Genomic DNA, 12,506 nt, shown 5'->3' on the forward strand with positions numbered 1-12,506 from the left:
TAAGGTGGAAAGCAAGAATCAACCCTAGATGTTGCACAACTCCATAGTAGGATCCAGTCTTGCACATGCCTATGTGGGGCCAAATAATCACCACTTAAATAAGAACCAAAAAATATAAAAATGTGTACACAAAAAGAAATAAAGATTTGTAAAACCTGATTTCTAAACAATTTACTTTCATAGATCACAATCATCTTGTAAATGTGCTTACATGAGCCCATCTCCAGCCTTGCCAGCCTGAAACTGGCATATACTGATTATGCTAATCAATCTCATTATTATGCATTCATGATGCTGTAGAACTTTATTGGCTGGTATTACAGCCTCCTGCCTGATGCATTGAGACCCCACCACCTGATTCTTGCCTGTGTGTGAGGTGTGCTATGGTGCACTCTGCACAGCACTGAAGCGTGTGGTTGGGGAATAGCATAAGGCGCCAGCATCTGAGCAGGTAGCCACTATCACCTGGCATATGTAATGACATGATTGCCGTTACAATAAACTGTATAGACCATCCATATTACTAACCAAGAATAAACCGGATATGGACGCAGGGACACGGCGATGGGACCATGAGACGTACTGCGCAGGCGCGCGTCTCATAGACCCGCAAGCGAAGTCGTATCCACCGCGAACGAAGGAGTCATGGACCAAGAACGAAAGAACGAATGAAGCAACAATGCGCCCATAGCTACCACTAACGACACAACCACACAAAAAAGAGGATTCTGCGCTGCATGAGTCACACGTAAGAGGCTACGGAGGCCCCACAGGTCCACAAAGATAGTATGGAAGCCGCAGACGTCACCGCCATATTGTGTGTGGCACTACTGCGGAGTGAAGGAGCAGGCGTCACCACCATATTGTGAGTGGCACTACTGCGGAGTGAAGTTAGGAATAATGTGCTGCTTGGGATTGTACAAACCGCTGAACGCTTTACACCAAATTCAAACACAATACAGCTCAACGATACAAACACAAGCCCACCTGGATAAGATCAATGAACGCAGGTGCCTACAATGTGCGTCTGAAATGCCGCGGGCAAAGCGGGCATGGCTCCAAAACGAACGAGCTCGACTAATGTATTTCAGGATACCCAACGCCGGGGGTAGGCGAGCGAAGCGAGCAGTGGGCGGAGCCCCCTTGTATATGATAAATTGCGAGTTTAGCCAGTTACCCTACCAACAAGCCAGCCTATACATAAAGCAGCATTATGAGCAATTATTCTTCCAGCGCTACTTTGCCTTGAAATGAATGAATCATGGGTTGACCCAGACAACTGAACCATGATGCGTCTCAACCTGGCATCACAGACGACTTGAGCATTAATGGAATGTCACTGCTTATGGTTTACAAAAACAGTATCATTCTCACTAGATACCCTTATTGCAATATGAGTGCAGTATAAATTGCTCCAGCTGTGTTAGGAGAATCAGACACTGCTACAAATTGCCTTTTTATGTTGGCAAAAACATGTTATATTTTATATACAGTATGTACACCCACATCATACGAAAACTAAATGTAGCACCTCTTCAGTCAGTTAATAGCTTCTAGCACACTGACCTATTGGGCATTTCCCAGAGAAGTGACAAAAGGTAGCCAATATAAACTAACGAAAAACCCAGAGACATTTTTCAGAGCAAATTGGCAGCATTGGCACACTAAAAAAACAGGCCTTCTAAAATACAGACTGTACATCATAATTATCACTTTTGAGGAGCAATATGTTTACCATGGTAATATTACAGTAATTAACTGGATTCTGTCTGTTCTGGCAAAAGATGTTGAATGGCAGACCATTAGAGCAGTTAAGCTTACAAGGAGAATAATATTGTGCAGAATAACAAGCAAATGTCAAATCCAGAAGGACAATCAAACCTTCACCAATACCACTCAAAAAATCAGAGTTGAAAAATGTAACCAAAAGTCAATAACCTGAGATTACTTAACTAATAAACACATAGAGTATTACAGAAATTATTCACAACCTTGGACGCCAACTAACATATTTGTGACATCACCAAGCCAGACGTCTAATAATCATGCCCCCAGAAACCAAGCATCACGTATTGGCAACACAATCACAAAGTGGTGGCGCCCAAGAAAAACAAAATGGTGATTTGGGAATTACAAAAAAATAATACTAAAAGGTAATTTAAATGAAAATAATAAGATTTGGTTATCTGAAGTTCAAACCTACAGAAAATTGATTGTGAAATTTAGAAAACAATTATTACAACTGTAAAAAATGTTTTATGTACCCCAACCATGTAGTGTAATAAGTGGTCCGTGGTACTGTGTGAATTTTAAATAAATAATTGCGTCCCAAAAAGTGTAGGCTCCAATTGGGGGCAGGTGTAAGCGAGTGCATTTCGCACTGCGGTTAATTGAAGTGCTGACTCACTGCACTGCATACATGTGCAGATGTGGGCAGATCAGTCAGGTGTTTCAATGAGGCCGTGGATGAAGCAGCTCATCACGCCTGTGCTCAATTAGAGAGGCAGTATAAGAGAAGTCTGAATAATAATAAATAATAATAATTCATTACATTTATATAGTGCTTTTCTCAGTACTCAAAGTGCTAACGACACAGGGAGGAACCGGGAAGCGAACCCACATGGCAGAGAGGAGGCGAACCAGAAAAAGAAAACAACAACAACAACAACATTTATTTATATAGCACATTTTCATACAAAAAGTAGCTCAAAGTGCTTTACATAACGAAGAAAAGAAGAATAAAAGACAAATAAGAAATTAAAATAAGACAACATTAGTTAACATAGAAAGGAGTAAGGTCCGATGGCCAGGGTGGACAGAAAAAACAAAAAAAAACTCCAGAAGGCTGGAGAAAAAAATAAAATCTGTAGGGGTTCCAGGCCACGAGACCACCCAGTCCCCTTTGGGCATTCTACCTAACATAAATGAAATAGTCCTTTTTGTAGTTAGGGTTCTCACGGAAGAAAGAACAGAAAGAGCCAGCCAGCCAGCCAGCCAGTGTAGAAGAGGCAGCATGGTCATTGGCCCCGCAAAGGAACGGCGCTCTAGGGTCAGATCATCCCTACCGAATATCTGTTGATGCAGAGTCCTCTCCAGGGATCCAAGGCATGCCAGGGGAGTGAGAAGGATGACAGGAGGACAACCGACCCTGAGAGATCTGGCTGGTGCCACTCGAGGCAGCTAAGACAGGGATCGGTTGGTGAGGACTCTGCCAGCTGAGCGAGTAATGGGTGAGCAGGGGAGACGAAGTTGTGCTGGGCTTGTCAGACTGAACATTGACTCAATGACCGTGTTGGTTTTATTCTCATTTTAAATTCTGGATTTTATCTGATAGATCATCACTGTTTTTTAGTGTTATTTATTTATTATGAACTTTTTGAACACTGAGCTTTTGGACACTGTTTTTGTTTTTAATAAAAGCACTGTATCAATTTTACACCTACTCTTGCTATGCGTGTCCTCATTTGCCTGGCTCATCTCAGCAATGTTATTGATGGTAGCGGGTTCAAGAGGCTCTCAAAGAAAAGTGTGAGCTTTTCACATGTAGTCATGGCAGCTATGTGTTGTTTGAGATGTTTAGCTTGGTTCCGTTTTATGCAGTATAGAGTCAGATATGTACTGGACCAAAAATGCAGTGTGATCACATGTGGTCATTTGGACAGATCTAATATTGTCTGGTTTTTGCTGGTCCTGGAACGACATCAAAGTCATCATTCTAGCACAGCTTTTTACCTTTAACCAATCAAATTTGGAAGATATGATATCATCAGGTTTCTGTAGTTTTTTGAAAAAATTTGACATTTGATGTTACTAATTCAGCTTCAACCCATTAGCTTTAAACTTACGTTTTTCACAGAATTTCAAGAATTTGCTAGCAATTTGATAATGAGAAGTTAAGGGTTTCTTTATTTGGAATTTCACATGCGTTTTCATGCATATCCTAGTTTATGATTTCAGAAGCTGCGTATAAAGATGATCGGTTGAAGTTGATGCAACATCATAAACCCATTATGTCAAATGGTGCTTTCAGATTTCAAGTCAGCCTCTTACTGGCAAAACTCCCTGTTCAAAGAAAAAAGACCCTTCCTTCATCGTTCATCAAAATACTTGAAAATAATCTAAGCATTGAGGAAAAAAAAGTCACCATTTAAATTTCTACAGTATACTTTTTCGGACTGTTATTAATGGATATAAAATTGTGTGCCTTCTCTTAAGAATTCATTACAACTATTTTTGTTTCCTTTTACTTAATTATTTAAATTTTACTAAATTCTCCATCTGTTTTAATATGTTTATTGTTATTGCAATGATCTCTTAAGGTCACCATTGTGTCAATTTTGTTTTTATGGATGCTGCTATTTTGTATGACTGGTTGCTAAAACTCAACAACAAAAATGTGACGGAGTGACATCACTTATATGCTATTGTTAGGAGTTTGAGTTGACTCGTCTGAACATTAATAGCACATGGACTGGGAAAGGAAAGCACCCCAAGAATGAGGCATTAAAGAGCTGTCAAAAAACAGACAGTGATCAGAAGAGGAAGGACTAATTGGAACCACATCAAAATCCAGCCACAAAACAAAAACAGAGAAAACATTTAACAAGACTACCTAAGAATCCTATTCCTTATCTCATCAGAATATTTTGGTTGTTAAATCCAGAAACTTGGACATAGAATAATGTCTGGCACCGCTCTAAAATAGCTGCTGGCAGATAATGTCACATGCCATTGTGTAAGGTAAAATCTTGATGGCAATGCTGCATTGTTGCCACAAAAAGAAACAGCCACAACTGCTAGAAAATAACACAAAATGGTGATAACCCCACACAAAACAAAGCACAAAATCGAGGCACAAAACATACTAAACAAAATGAAAATAAATAAATAAATTTTATAATAATAAAACAAAGTTTAAATCACATACAGCAGGTATAAATTAATTCTCAAATTTGTAATAAATGTAGCACGAGAGAAAGGAATGGGAAGTTAAACTGATGCTAAAATTTAACACATTACAACATGGTTTAAATAGAGACCATAGTATATGACCAGATATGAGGGCCGTTTATATCTCTCTGACTGACCCAAACAATTTGATTACAAATCCACATTGTAAAGAAAACTCATCAAAAACTTCAAAAGACTTTGTTGGACAGTTTCTCTTATCAAAAGATCTTAACTATACATTGTTCTCCTCTCCTGCTAAGTAAATCTTAGACTAGAGAGGTCTGTTAATTTTTGACACTGAAGACCAACTTAAAAGTTTTCAAATGCTGTTTCATTTTTGTTGTATATATAAACATAGGGAACTCCAGTTTCTGTACTACATCTTGCCCGAAGAAGAGGCCTAGGCTGCCTTGAAAGCTTTCATATTGTAACCTGTTCAGTTAGCCAATGAAAGGTGTCATTTTGCTTCACTTCTCATAAGACATATTTCATTATTTAAAAGGGAAAAACATGTTCCAAATTGAACCAAAAGATGCCAAAACTGAAAATCATGGCATTGTCTAAGACTAATACTTGAGCAAATAATAAAGAACTGTATACAAAAAAAATTGATCTAGAACTTGTTTGTTTTTGACTTAATATTCAATTGCCGTTTTTTTTGATTTGCTCATGGTCTCAGAAGAAACATTTGTAACAGATCCTGTCTTTGTGCGTGACTACTCCTTTGTTTTTGTCTTCAAAGAAAGATGCTACTCATCTCCTCAGCTCCAAACATTCACATTCAGTAGAAGTTTAAAAAATTCATCAGTCCAATTTCTTTATTACAAATGAGCCCAAAGGACTGAATGGTCTCCTCTCGTTTGTAAAATTTCTAATGTTCTTATGTACAAGACATGCCTACTCAATTGTCATCATTATGCCTGAGTAAGATAATCACAAGCACAACCCTAATCTTAATCACAGTGTAAGGATGTTTTATGAAAACAAAGTTCAAAGTACACTTTGAAATAGGTGCGTCAAGAAAGGTACAAAAGATGTGTCACAAAGGTGTGTCACGTAACATGACTGGCATGTAATGCAAAAACCACTAAACATGATTTAATGTGTGCAATTTGACTGGCTGCAGTTATTCCAAATTTGAACATAATATGCACGGAGTCCGAGAGACTGAGGAATGGATTCAGCCACCTTACGCCAGACCACTGACTTCTTCAGTGATGCCTCCACCACGCTGTCTAGGTCTTCTGCAGGGCTACACTCTCCCATTTACCTCGTCCCCTTGCAGTGGCGTATAGAGTTCGTCTCGTTCAGGTGCTTCAATTTGCCACCATCCAACATATCTGAATATGTTAACCTATTTAAATAGAAAATTAAAATGACGTATAGAAAAAAATTAAGATACATTTTGCATAGATTTATTCATATATAGACAGACAGCAATATTTTTTACATATAATTATTTATAAGCATCAGATAGACAAGAATATAGTATAGACGCACTGAAAAGCCGTATTCTAATTATAAGTTTAATATAATTACGCTGCGAAAACCAGAACCAGTGTTCTGTACAAGTGATAGGTGGGGATGCTTTCTGCACAGAGCAAGAACGCATTCGGATTGATAATGAAACGAAATTATAAAATTGTAAATTAGTTGTTTATCTTCCTAGAAATTATTATCGGTGTAATGTTTATTTTTGTTATTGCCTCATAAATTTCAACTGCTGTGTCTGATGTCGTCACAGAAGGTCAGTCTGAAAATTATTTTTGAAACATTTCTGGATAAAAATCAGAGAATTTTACTTTTTTCAATCATGAGTGATATTTTTTCGAACCCTGCTGCTTACACGCGAATTGTAGTTAGCCTTTTGCCCAATAATGTCGCCCCCAAAAATGTGCCGACCGGGGCGCACCGCCCCCTCTGCCCGATCCTAGCTACGCCACAGTGCCCTTGGCCCACACCCCAAACTGGCCAGCCCCATCTCACTCCACTTACCCATGGTCAGAGGCAGCCAGACTGCCCCACTATCCTCAGGTTCTGTGAACCAACAGAAGGCTGGGGTCCATGTGGCAGTCATACATACAAGACGATAGTTCTCCGCAGCAGAAAGATATGAAATAAAGTTCTCTCACAGTTCCATGTCTGCAGTCTGCTAGTCTACTCCTGAAGAGAGTGTACCATTCAGGTCCATACCCAAGGTCTCTACAACATCTTCCTGCATACAGTCTCTGTTTTATGATGTCAGAGGCTAACTTCAAAGTTAATTGACTGAAGGTGAATGAAAATCACGAAAGTATAAATATATTGTGTTTCCAAGAACTATGTTTTTTTGGAACATTACCAAAACTGGAAGGTACGGGCGTTGTGCAAAGTAGATACTATAAATCAGCCAACCAGTTCAAAATGGATTAAGTGGCCTTGAAAATGTCTGGAAAGACAAGATAATAAAAAATCAATAAAATCTATTTGCAACACAATATTTCCGCCTTTGTTGTGCCTTGAATGCAAAACTTCGTCTCTTATGTTTGATTATGAGTAAAGCTGTAGCAGTGCAATTGTAATCGTAAATTATTGTAATCTGAACACTCGCCTTGTTATGGTTCCGGATTTAAGTGGAAATGCAACACTGTAGTGGCCGTTAAACATCTTGGTGGACCGCTATATTGTACGGCATTACCACCGGTAAACGGGGTGTTATTCTTCAAGCCACATTTGCTGATTCGTCAAACCCGTTAAACGCGAAAGTGACCTGCTGGGTAGCTGGCCGGTTCTGGTTTAACAGGGACGGCCGGTGGATATGAATTATGAGGGAAGCATGCCCCTTTAACGGCATTTTGTACGCAGCATGCGCCCCCTTAAAGCGGAAACTAAGGGACTGATGTGAAGCAATAGAAAACATAACAATAAATGGTGGCTTTGCACAAGGATGCGCGAAGAGCAGTTAACTAACACTTGGCAAACGGCAGTCATTATCTGCAAAATGCAATGTACATTTTACTTTCACGGAGAAGATCTTCATGAACAATATCTAAATAACTATATGAAAAGTAGTAAAAGCAGAAGATCTCGATGCACGTACCCTCCACAGCGAAGTTTTTTTTTTTGACAGTCTATTTTAAATTTCCTTTTTTGGGAAGCACCCGTCTGGTCTCTGCTGTTTTCTTGTTAGAAGAATTTGCCCACGGGGATTCAGGGTGGCTTTGATTATTGTATATGTTACCTGGAATGCGCCAGGTCCACCTTAAAAGCCTAGCGCCTCCTTTTGTGGTTATCGCCAAGTTCTGACTTGCTTACTTCAGTCACTTCTTGGTCTTCTGTTAAATAGATTTCAACTACTGTACTTTCTTTTAACAAAGGCGATTCATCATTTTATACACAAGCGGAACATGCAGGTAGACAGCAGCTTTGCCGTCCCTTTCTAATCCACCTGAGGAATAACTGCAGAGTATCTTGCTGCAAAACCTATACAATCCATATAGGGGTGGGACGGACACCCCCCCCTCCCCATCCTCCACCCCCTTAAAGTAGTGGAGCTTCGCACTGAGTTTGCCGCAGCGAGGAAGATCTCAGAGTGTTGAAGTGTTTTTTCTATCACTCGTTTGGCTTTTTTTTAATTGGGGGAAAATCGCGCGTTTTTAATGCGGCGCCACCTTTATAAGAAGAAACACGACGATGCACAATTCGTATACTTTAACGCCAGGGAAAGCCTTAAAGCCGGTCGTAAGCGCGTCTTTTCATTACCTGTTAACCGGTACGTTCGTCAGTGTTTAAGGTCTTCTGCCTTCTCCATACACAAGGAGTCTGCGAGGGCAAACAGGTATTCCGCATCTGAAGCTGCAGTCGAATGCAGCAGTTGAGATTGCCTTCACTTTAGAAGCTTAGCCTGAAAATTTTTGTCCAGCACACTTTTGACACAGGAATTTTTACATTTAGCATTATCAAAGGGACTGGTGAAAAAAAAAGGTTTTGTTGCTGAAGCTATGCGTTTTTTTGATTTTCTTTTTTAAGCGAGACTGGAGTGAAACTGTTGCAGCTTTCTGGAAAAAGGTCCACAGGACAGTCGGAGAGACTCCATCGAGAGAGCAGCTGCAGAAGTGACAGTGTCCAGTCAACCCTAAAAACGCCGAGAGCGCTGTGAAGCGGTGAGGATTCCAGGCACAGAACGCAGCGATCGCTCAGCAGGGTTTTTCCAGGAGCTGGGAATCTAGGAGGAGAGAGCGACGAGGGTACACGTCCTTCTTCACCCGGGGCTTCAGGTGAGTGCACACTGGCACAGTTTATTCCTATAAAAATCTGCACTCCACCCCGTTCCTCTTTTGTACGAAGTTAAAAATGGTTTCATTTTGTGCAAGTTCGTGTCTAATCAGATTCCACCAGGTTGCTGTTTGACAGATGCTTTAGACTTGTTAAGTAGGTTCTAGAGCAGAGCTAAACTGAAACAAAGCGCCTAAAAAATTCAAAGTCCATCCGCCTCACCCGCCTTTAAAATGATCGGCAAAACACAGGTCAGAAATGTCGCCCCTTGGCCCACACATCTGGCAGGGGTTTCCTGATCAGCAGGGACTCTATATGTGCCCCAGAGAGCGAGAATGCCTGTCAGCATTTATTTTGTTAACTCTTCCCCCTTTAGCGTGATTTACATTGACGATGTATGGGGACAATTTAATTCGTTTTAACGACAACTATTTTCGGAACTATACGTTTCCTGTTGCCTGTGGGGAAAATTGAGCCTATTCCAGTATTGGTGTGCATAAGGCAGAAACCACTACTGTATAAAATATAAAGCAATTCCATGTTAGCAGCCTAACGTCATGTTTCAGGGTGGTGTCCTAACTGTGAAGTGAACCAAGGGTTCAAGAGCTATAAGGAAAAAATATTACCTGGTGCACCACCTTAAGAAGCTTTTCTCAATGGGGAAAAAATTCAAAGGAGGGCTATTTGAAAAGGTGTGACTGATGTTTGACCGGAGTCGCTCAACCAGAAAGTTGAGAACTTACTCTTCAAATAACAAAGCCTCCCCCACTTTAATGACCTTTCACTAACTTCTGAAAACTATAGGCACAGCCTGCCAAAATGAGCAGCTGTACTCTAAGAAAGGAATAATTCCATTCAGAAATTTAAAGGGTTCAAAGGCTATAGGCTCAGGGGACACATCATGCACTGTAGAACTAGCAGATGATTCTAATATTTATGCAAAGTTCTAAAAAGGCACATGATAAAATCTCAGTCTGCCCAGTTTCTGAACCCACTTACTCCATTAAGTTATGAGTTGGAACCTGAAGAAAACCCCCACAAGCGTGGGGAGAACATGCAAACTCCACATAAGTAGTTATTAGGAAGGTATTTGGACAAGTCCTTGGAGTTTTGAGGTAACATTTTTAATTACTACATAGTGTAAGTGTAAGTGAAATACACTTAACTGCTTTTTGACTTCCCTATCTCTTTTGTAGTCTGGTTAGCATGTACAAACCAAGCACTGCAGTCAGCACTAGGTTCAGAACTTATTGACAGGAAAGGTGAATTAATTTGTATAAACCAGTCAGAAATTCTTTTTGTTTTAGGTGTTATACAATGTAGTTTAATGGTTTGTGTGCATATTTGATAAGATTTGTCTACAAGCACAAGCCTCTTACCAGATGTGTACGAGTACGAAAGTGTTGTTCATGATTTCAGACCTCCCTTCAGATTTCTGTACGTTTAGACTTTCTGGTTTCTGGTCACAAAGACTTAAATATTAGGCTAACTGGTGACTCTGAACTGGTATGACTGAATGTGACCTGTGACGGACCAGTACCTGATGCTGGGTTGGTTGTCCTCTTGCTTTGAATCCCACCTATTTGGGATTATAATAGGGAATAAAGTTTAGAAAATTAAAGGATGGATACATTTTAGACCAAACTCTTTCAAAATTGCTCTAATTGAAAGTGAAGCTGCAAAGAATAATATAGTATAATATTTTTTGTATATTTATCCTTATTTAAATTATTTTTATACATCCAAACGGTTTACATATGAGGTAGACAGTTCATTAGTCAATCACAGAACAACACGTGTGGTTGTTGTGAATGATCTATAGAAATCCAGCAATTCACAGACTCCTGTGCACCTGACAGTGGTTCATATGGCGTTTGCATGTTCTTCTGGTGTCTTCATGGGTTTTCCTTTTTGTGTGCTCTGATTACTCCTGCATATCTTTAGTGACATATGTTAATTGCCAATTTCAAATTGCCCCAGTGTGACTTTGAGAGTTGTGATTTGTTTGTGTCAGAGTGGATCCTTTGATGGACTGCACTTTTGTCCTAGAGTTAGTTCTCTGCATTTGGATTAAGGCAGCTAGAGAATGGTAGGGTTTAGTTCCTGAGTTATTGCTGCTGTGTTACCTTCTGCTGCTCTGCAGCAATTGCTAGGAAAGTGAAGGTATGTATGGCTGGATAAATATGTCTATGAAGTATTTCATCACACTTAAATTTGACAAAAAAAAGGAAGATGTTTACAACCTGATTTGTTTGTAAAGTATTTCTGAAGATGATTGTTTAATCAGAGCACATTTGAGGTTGTAACCCCAAATCCTTGAATATTAATACATGCAAAAACTGCTGATCTGTCATTTTTATAAAACTTGATATTTAATGGAGAAAAGGGACCTCTGGGCATCTTTGCTTAGACTGCTACCACTGTGACCTGGACCTGGTGAAGCAGTAGAAAATGGTTGGATGGATGATATTAAATAACAAGCCTGGGCCCTGTGTTTTTTTATTTTCAAGGTTTCTTATTGACACCTTCATCAGTTAGGGGCCACACAAAATAGTATTTTAAAGTTAACAGCCAATTATTTACTATTCTTACATTATCATGTAGAGCTTTAAAAATCCCCAAGGTGTTGGTCTAGCTGGTTTTGCAAAGTCTACAATTCCTTATGTGAAAGAGTCCAACCATTCATACTCTGAAACCTTTTTATCCTGTGTAAGGTCTATCTTAAGCCTGTGGCAAATTCTACAACTTCTAATTGGAGATGATGTCAAACCTGACGACTGCAGTTGTTGAACTTTTATCCTGAGGGTGTCAAGATATACAACTAGAAATTGTAGGGCATGACAATGTACACAACTCTGTGATGACTTCTCAGCACAGTTTTGCATTTGCAACATTTTGTGAGCTCTCCTCTTTTTATAACACATAATAACATGTCACCTGATAAAGTTGGTGCTGTATGAATGCTTTCAAAGTAGAGCGAGTTCAGCTGCAATCTTGGCCTTTTCTTTTTCTTTTTTTTCCATTCTGTTGTGGTGAATAAAACATGACATATCAGCCTCTGTCTGTTACTTGTAGCTGCATTATATGAGTGTTCATGTGTTCTCAACTCTCGCATATACATAGAGCTCACTCCTATGATTTAAAAACAAAAATAAACATGTTTGATTTTGTTGTGGTGAATTGCAGGTTAGTTGGACTAAGTTGCTGGGGATGTCAGACTACACAACACTCATGCTAATGCATGGCATTTGTTATGTTAGCTAATCAGTTTCAATTAATTTGTTGTATATTAATCTTCTTTA

At 39.5% G+C, this 12,506-nt stretch overlaps 1 protein-coding gene across 1 annotated transcript in view; it reads left to right on the forward strand.

The window, feature by feature from the left end:
* Positions 1-8,251: 8,251 nt before the first annotated feature.
* si:dkey-240h12.4 (death-associated protein kinase 2) overlaps positions 8,252-12,506 on the forward strand; it is a 109,213-nt gene continuing 104,958 nt past the window's right edge. The window contains exon 1 of the mRNA XM_028795069.2: positions 8,252-9,206. The gene's annotated coding sequence lies outside the window, so the exon portion shown is untranslated. The remainder of the gene's footprint in view (positions 9,207-12,506) is intronic.

Source organism: Erpetoichthys calabaricus, chromosome 2 (genome assembly GCF_900747795.2).
Source record: "Erpetoichthys calabaricus chromosome 2, fErpCal1.3, whole genome shotgun sequence".
In the NCBI taxonomy this organism is placed as follows: domain Eukaryota; kingdom Metazoa; phylum Chordata; class Cladistia; order Polypteriformes; family Polypteridae; genus Erpetoichthys; species Erpetoichthys calabaricus.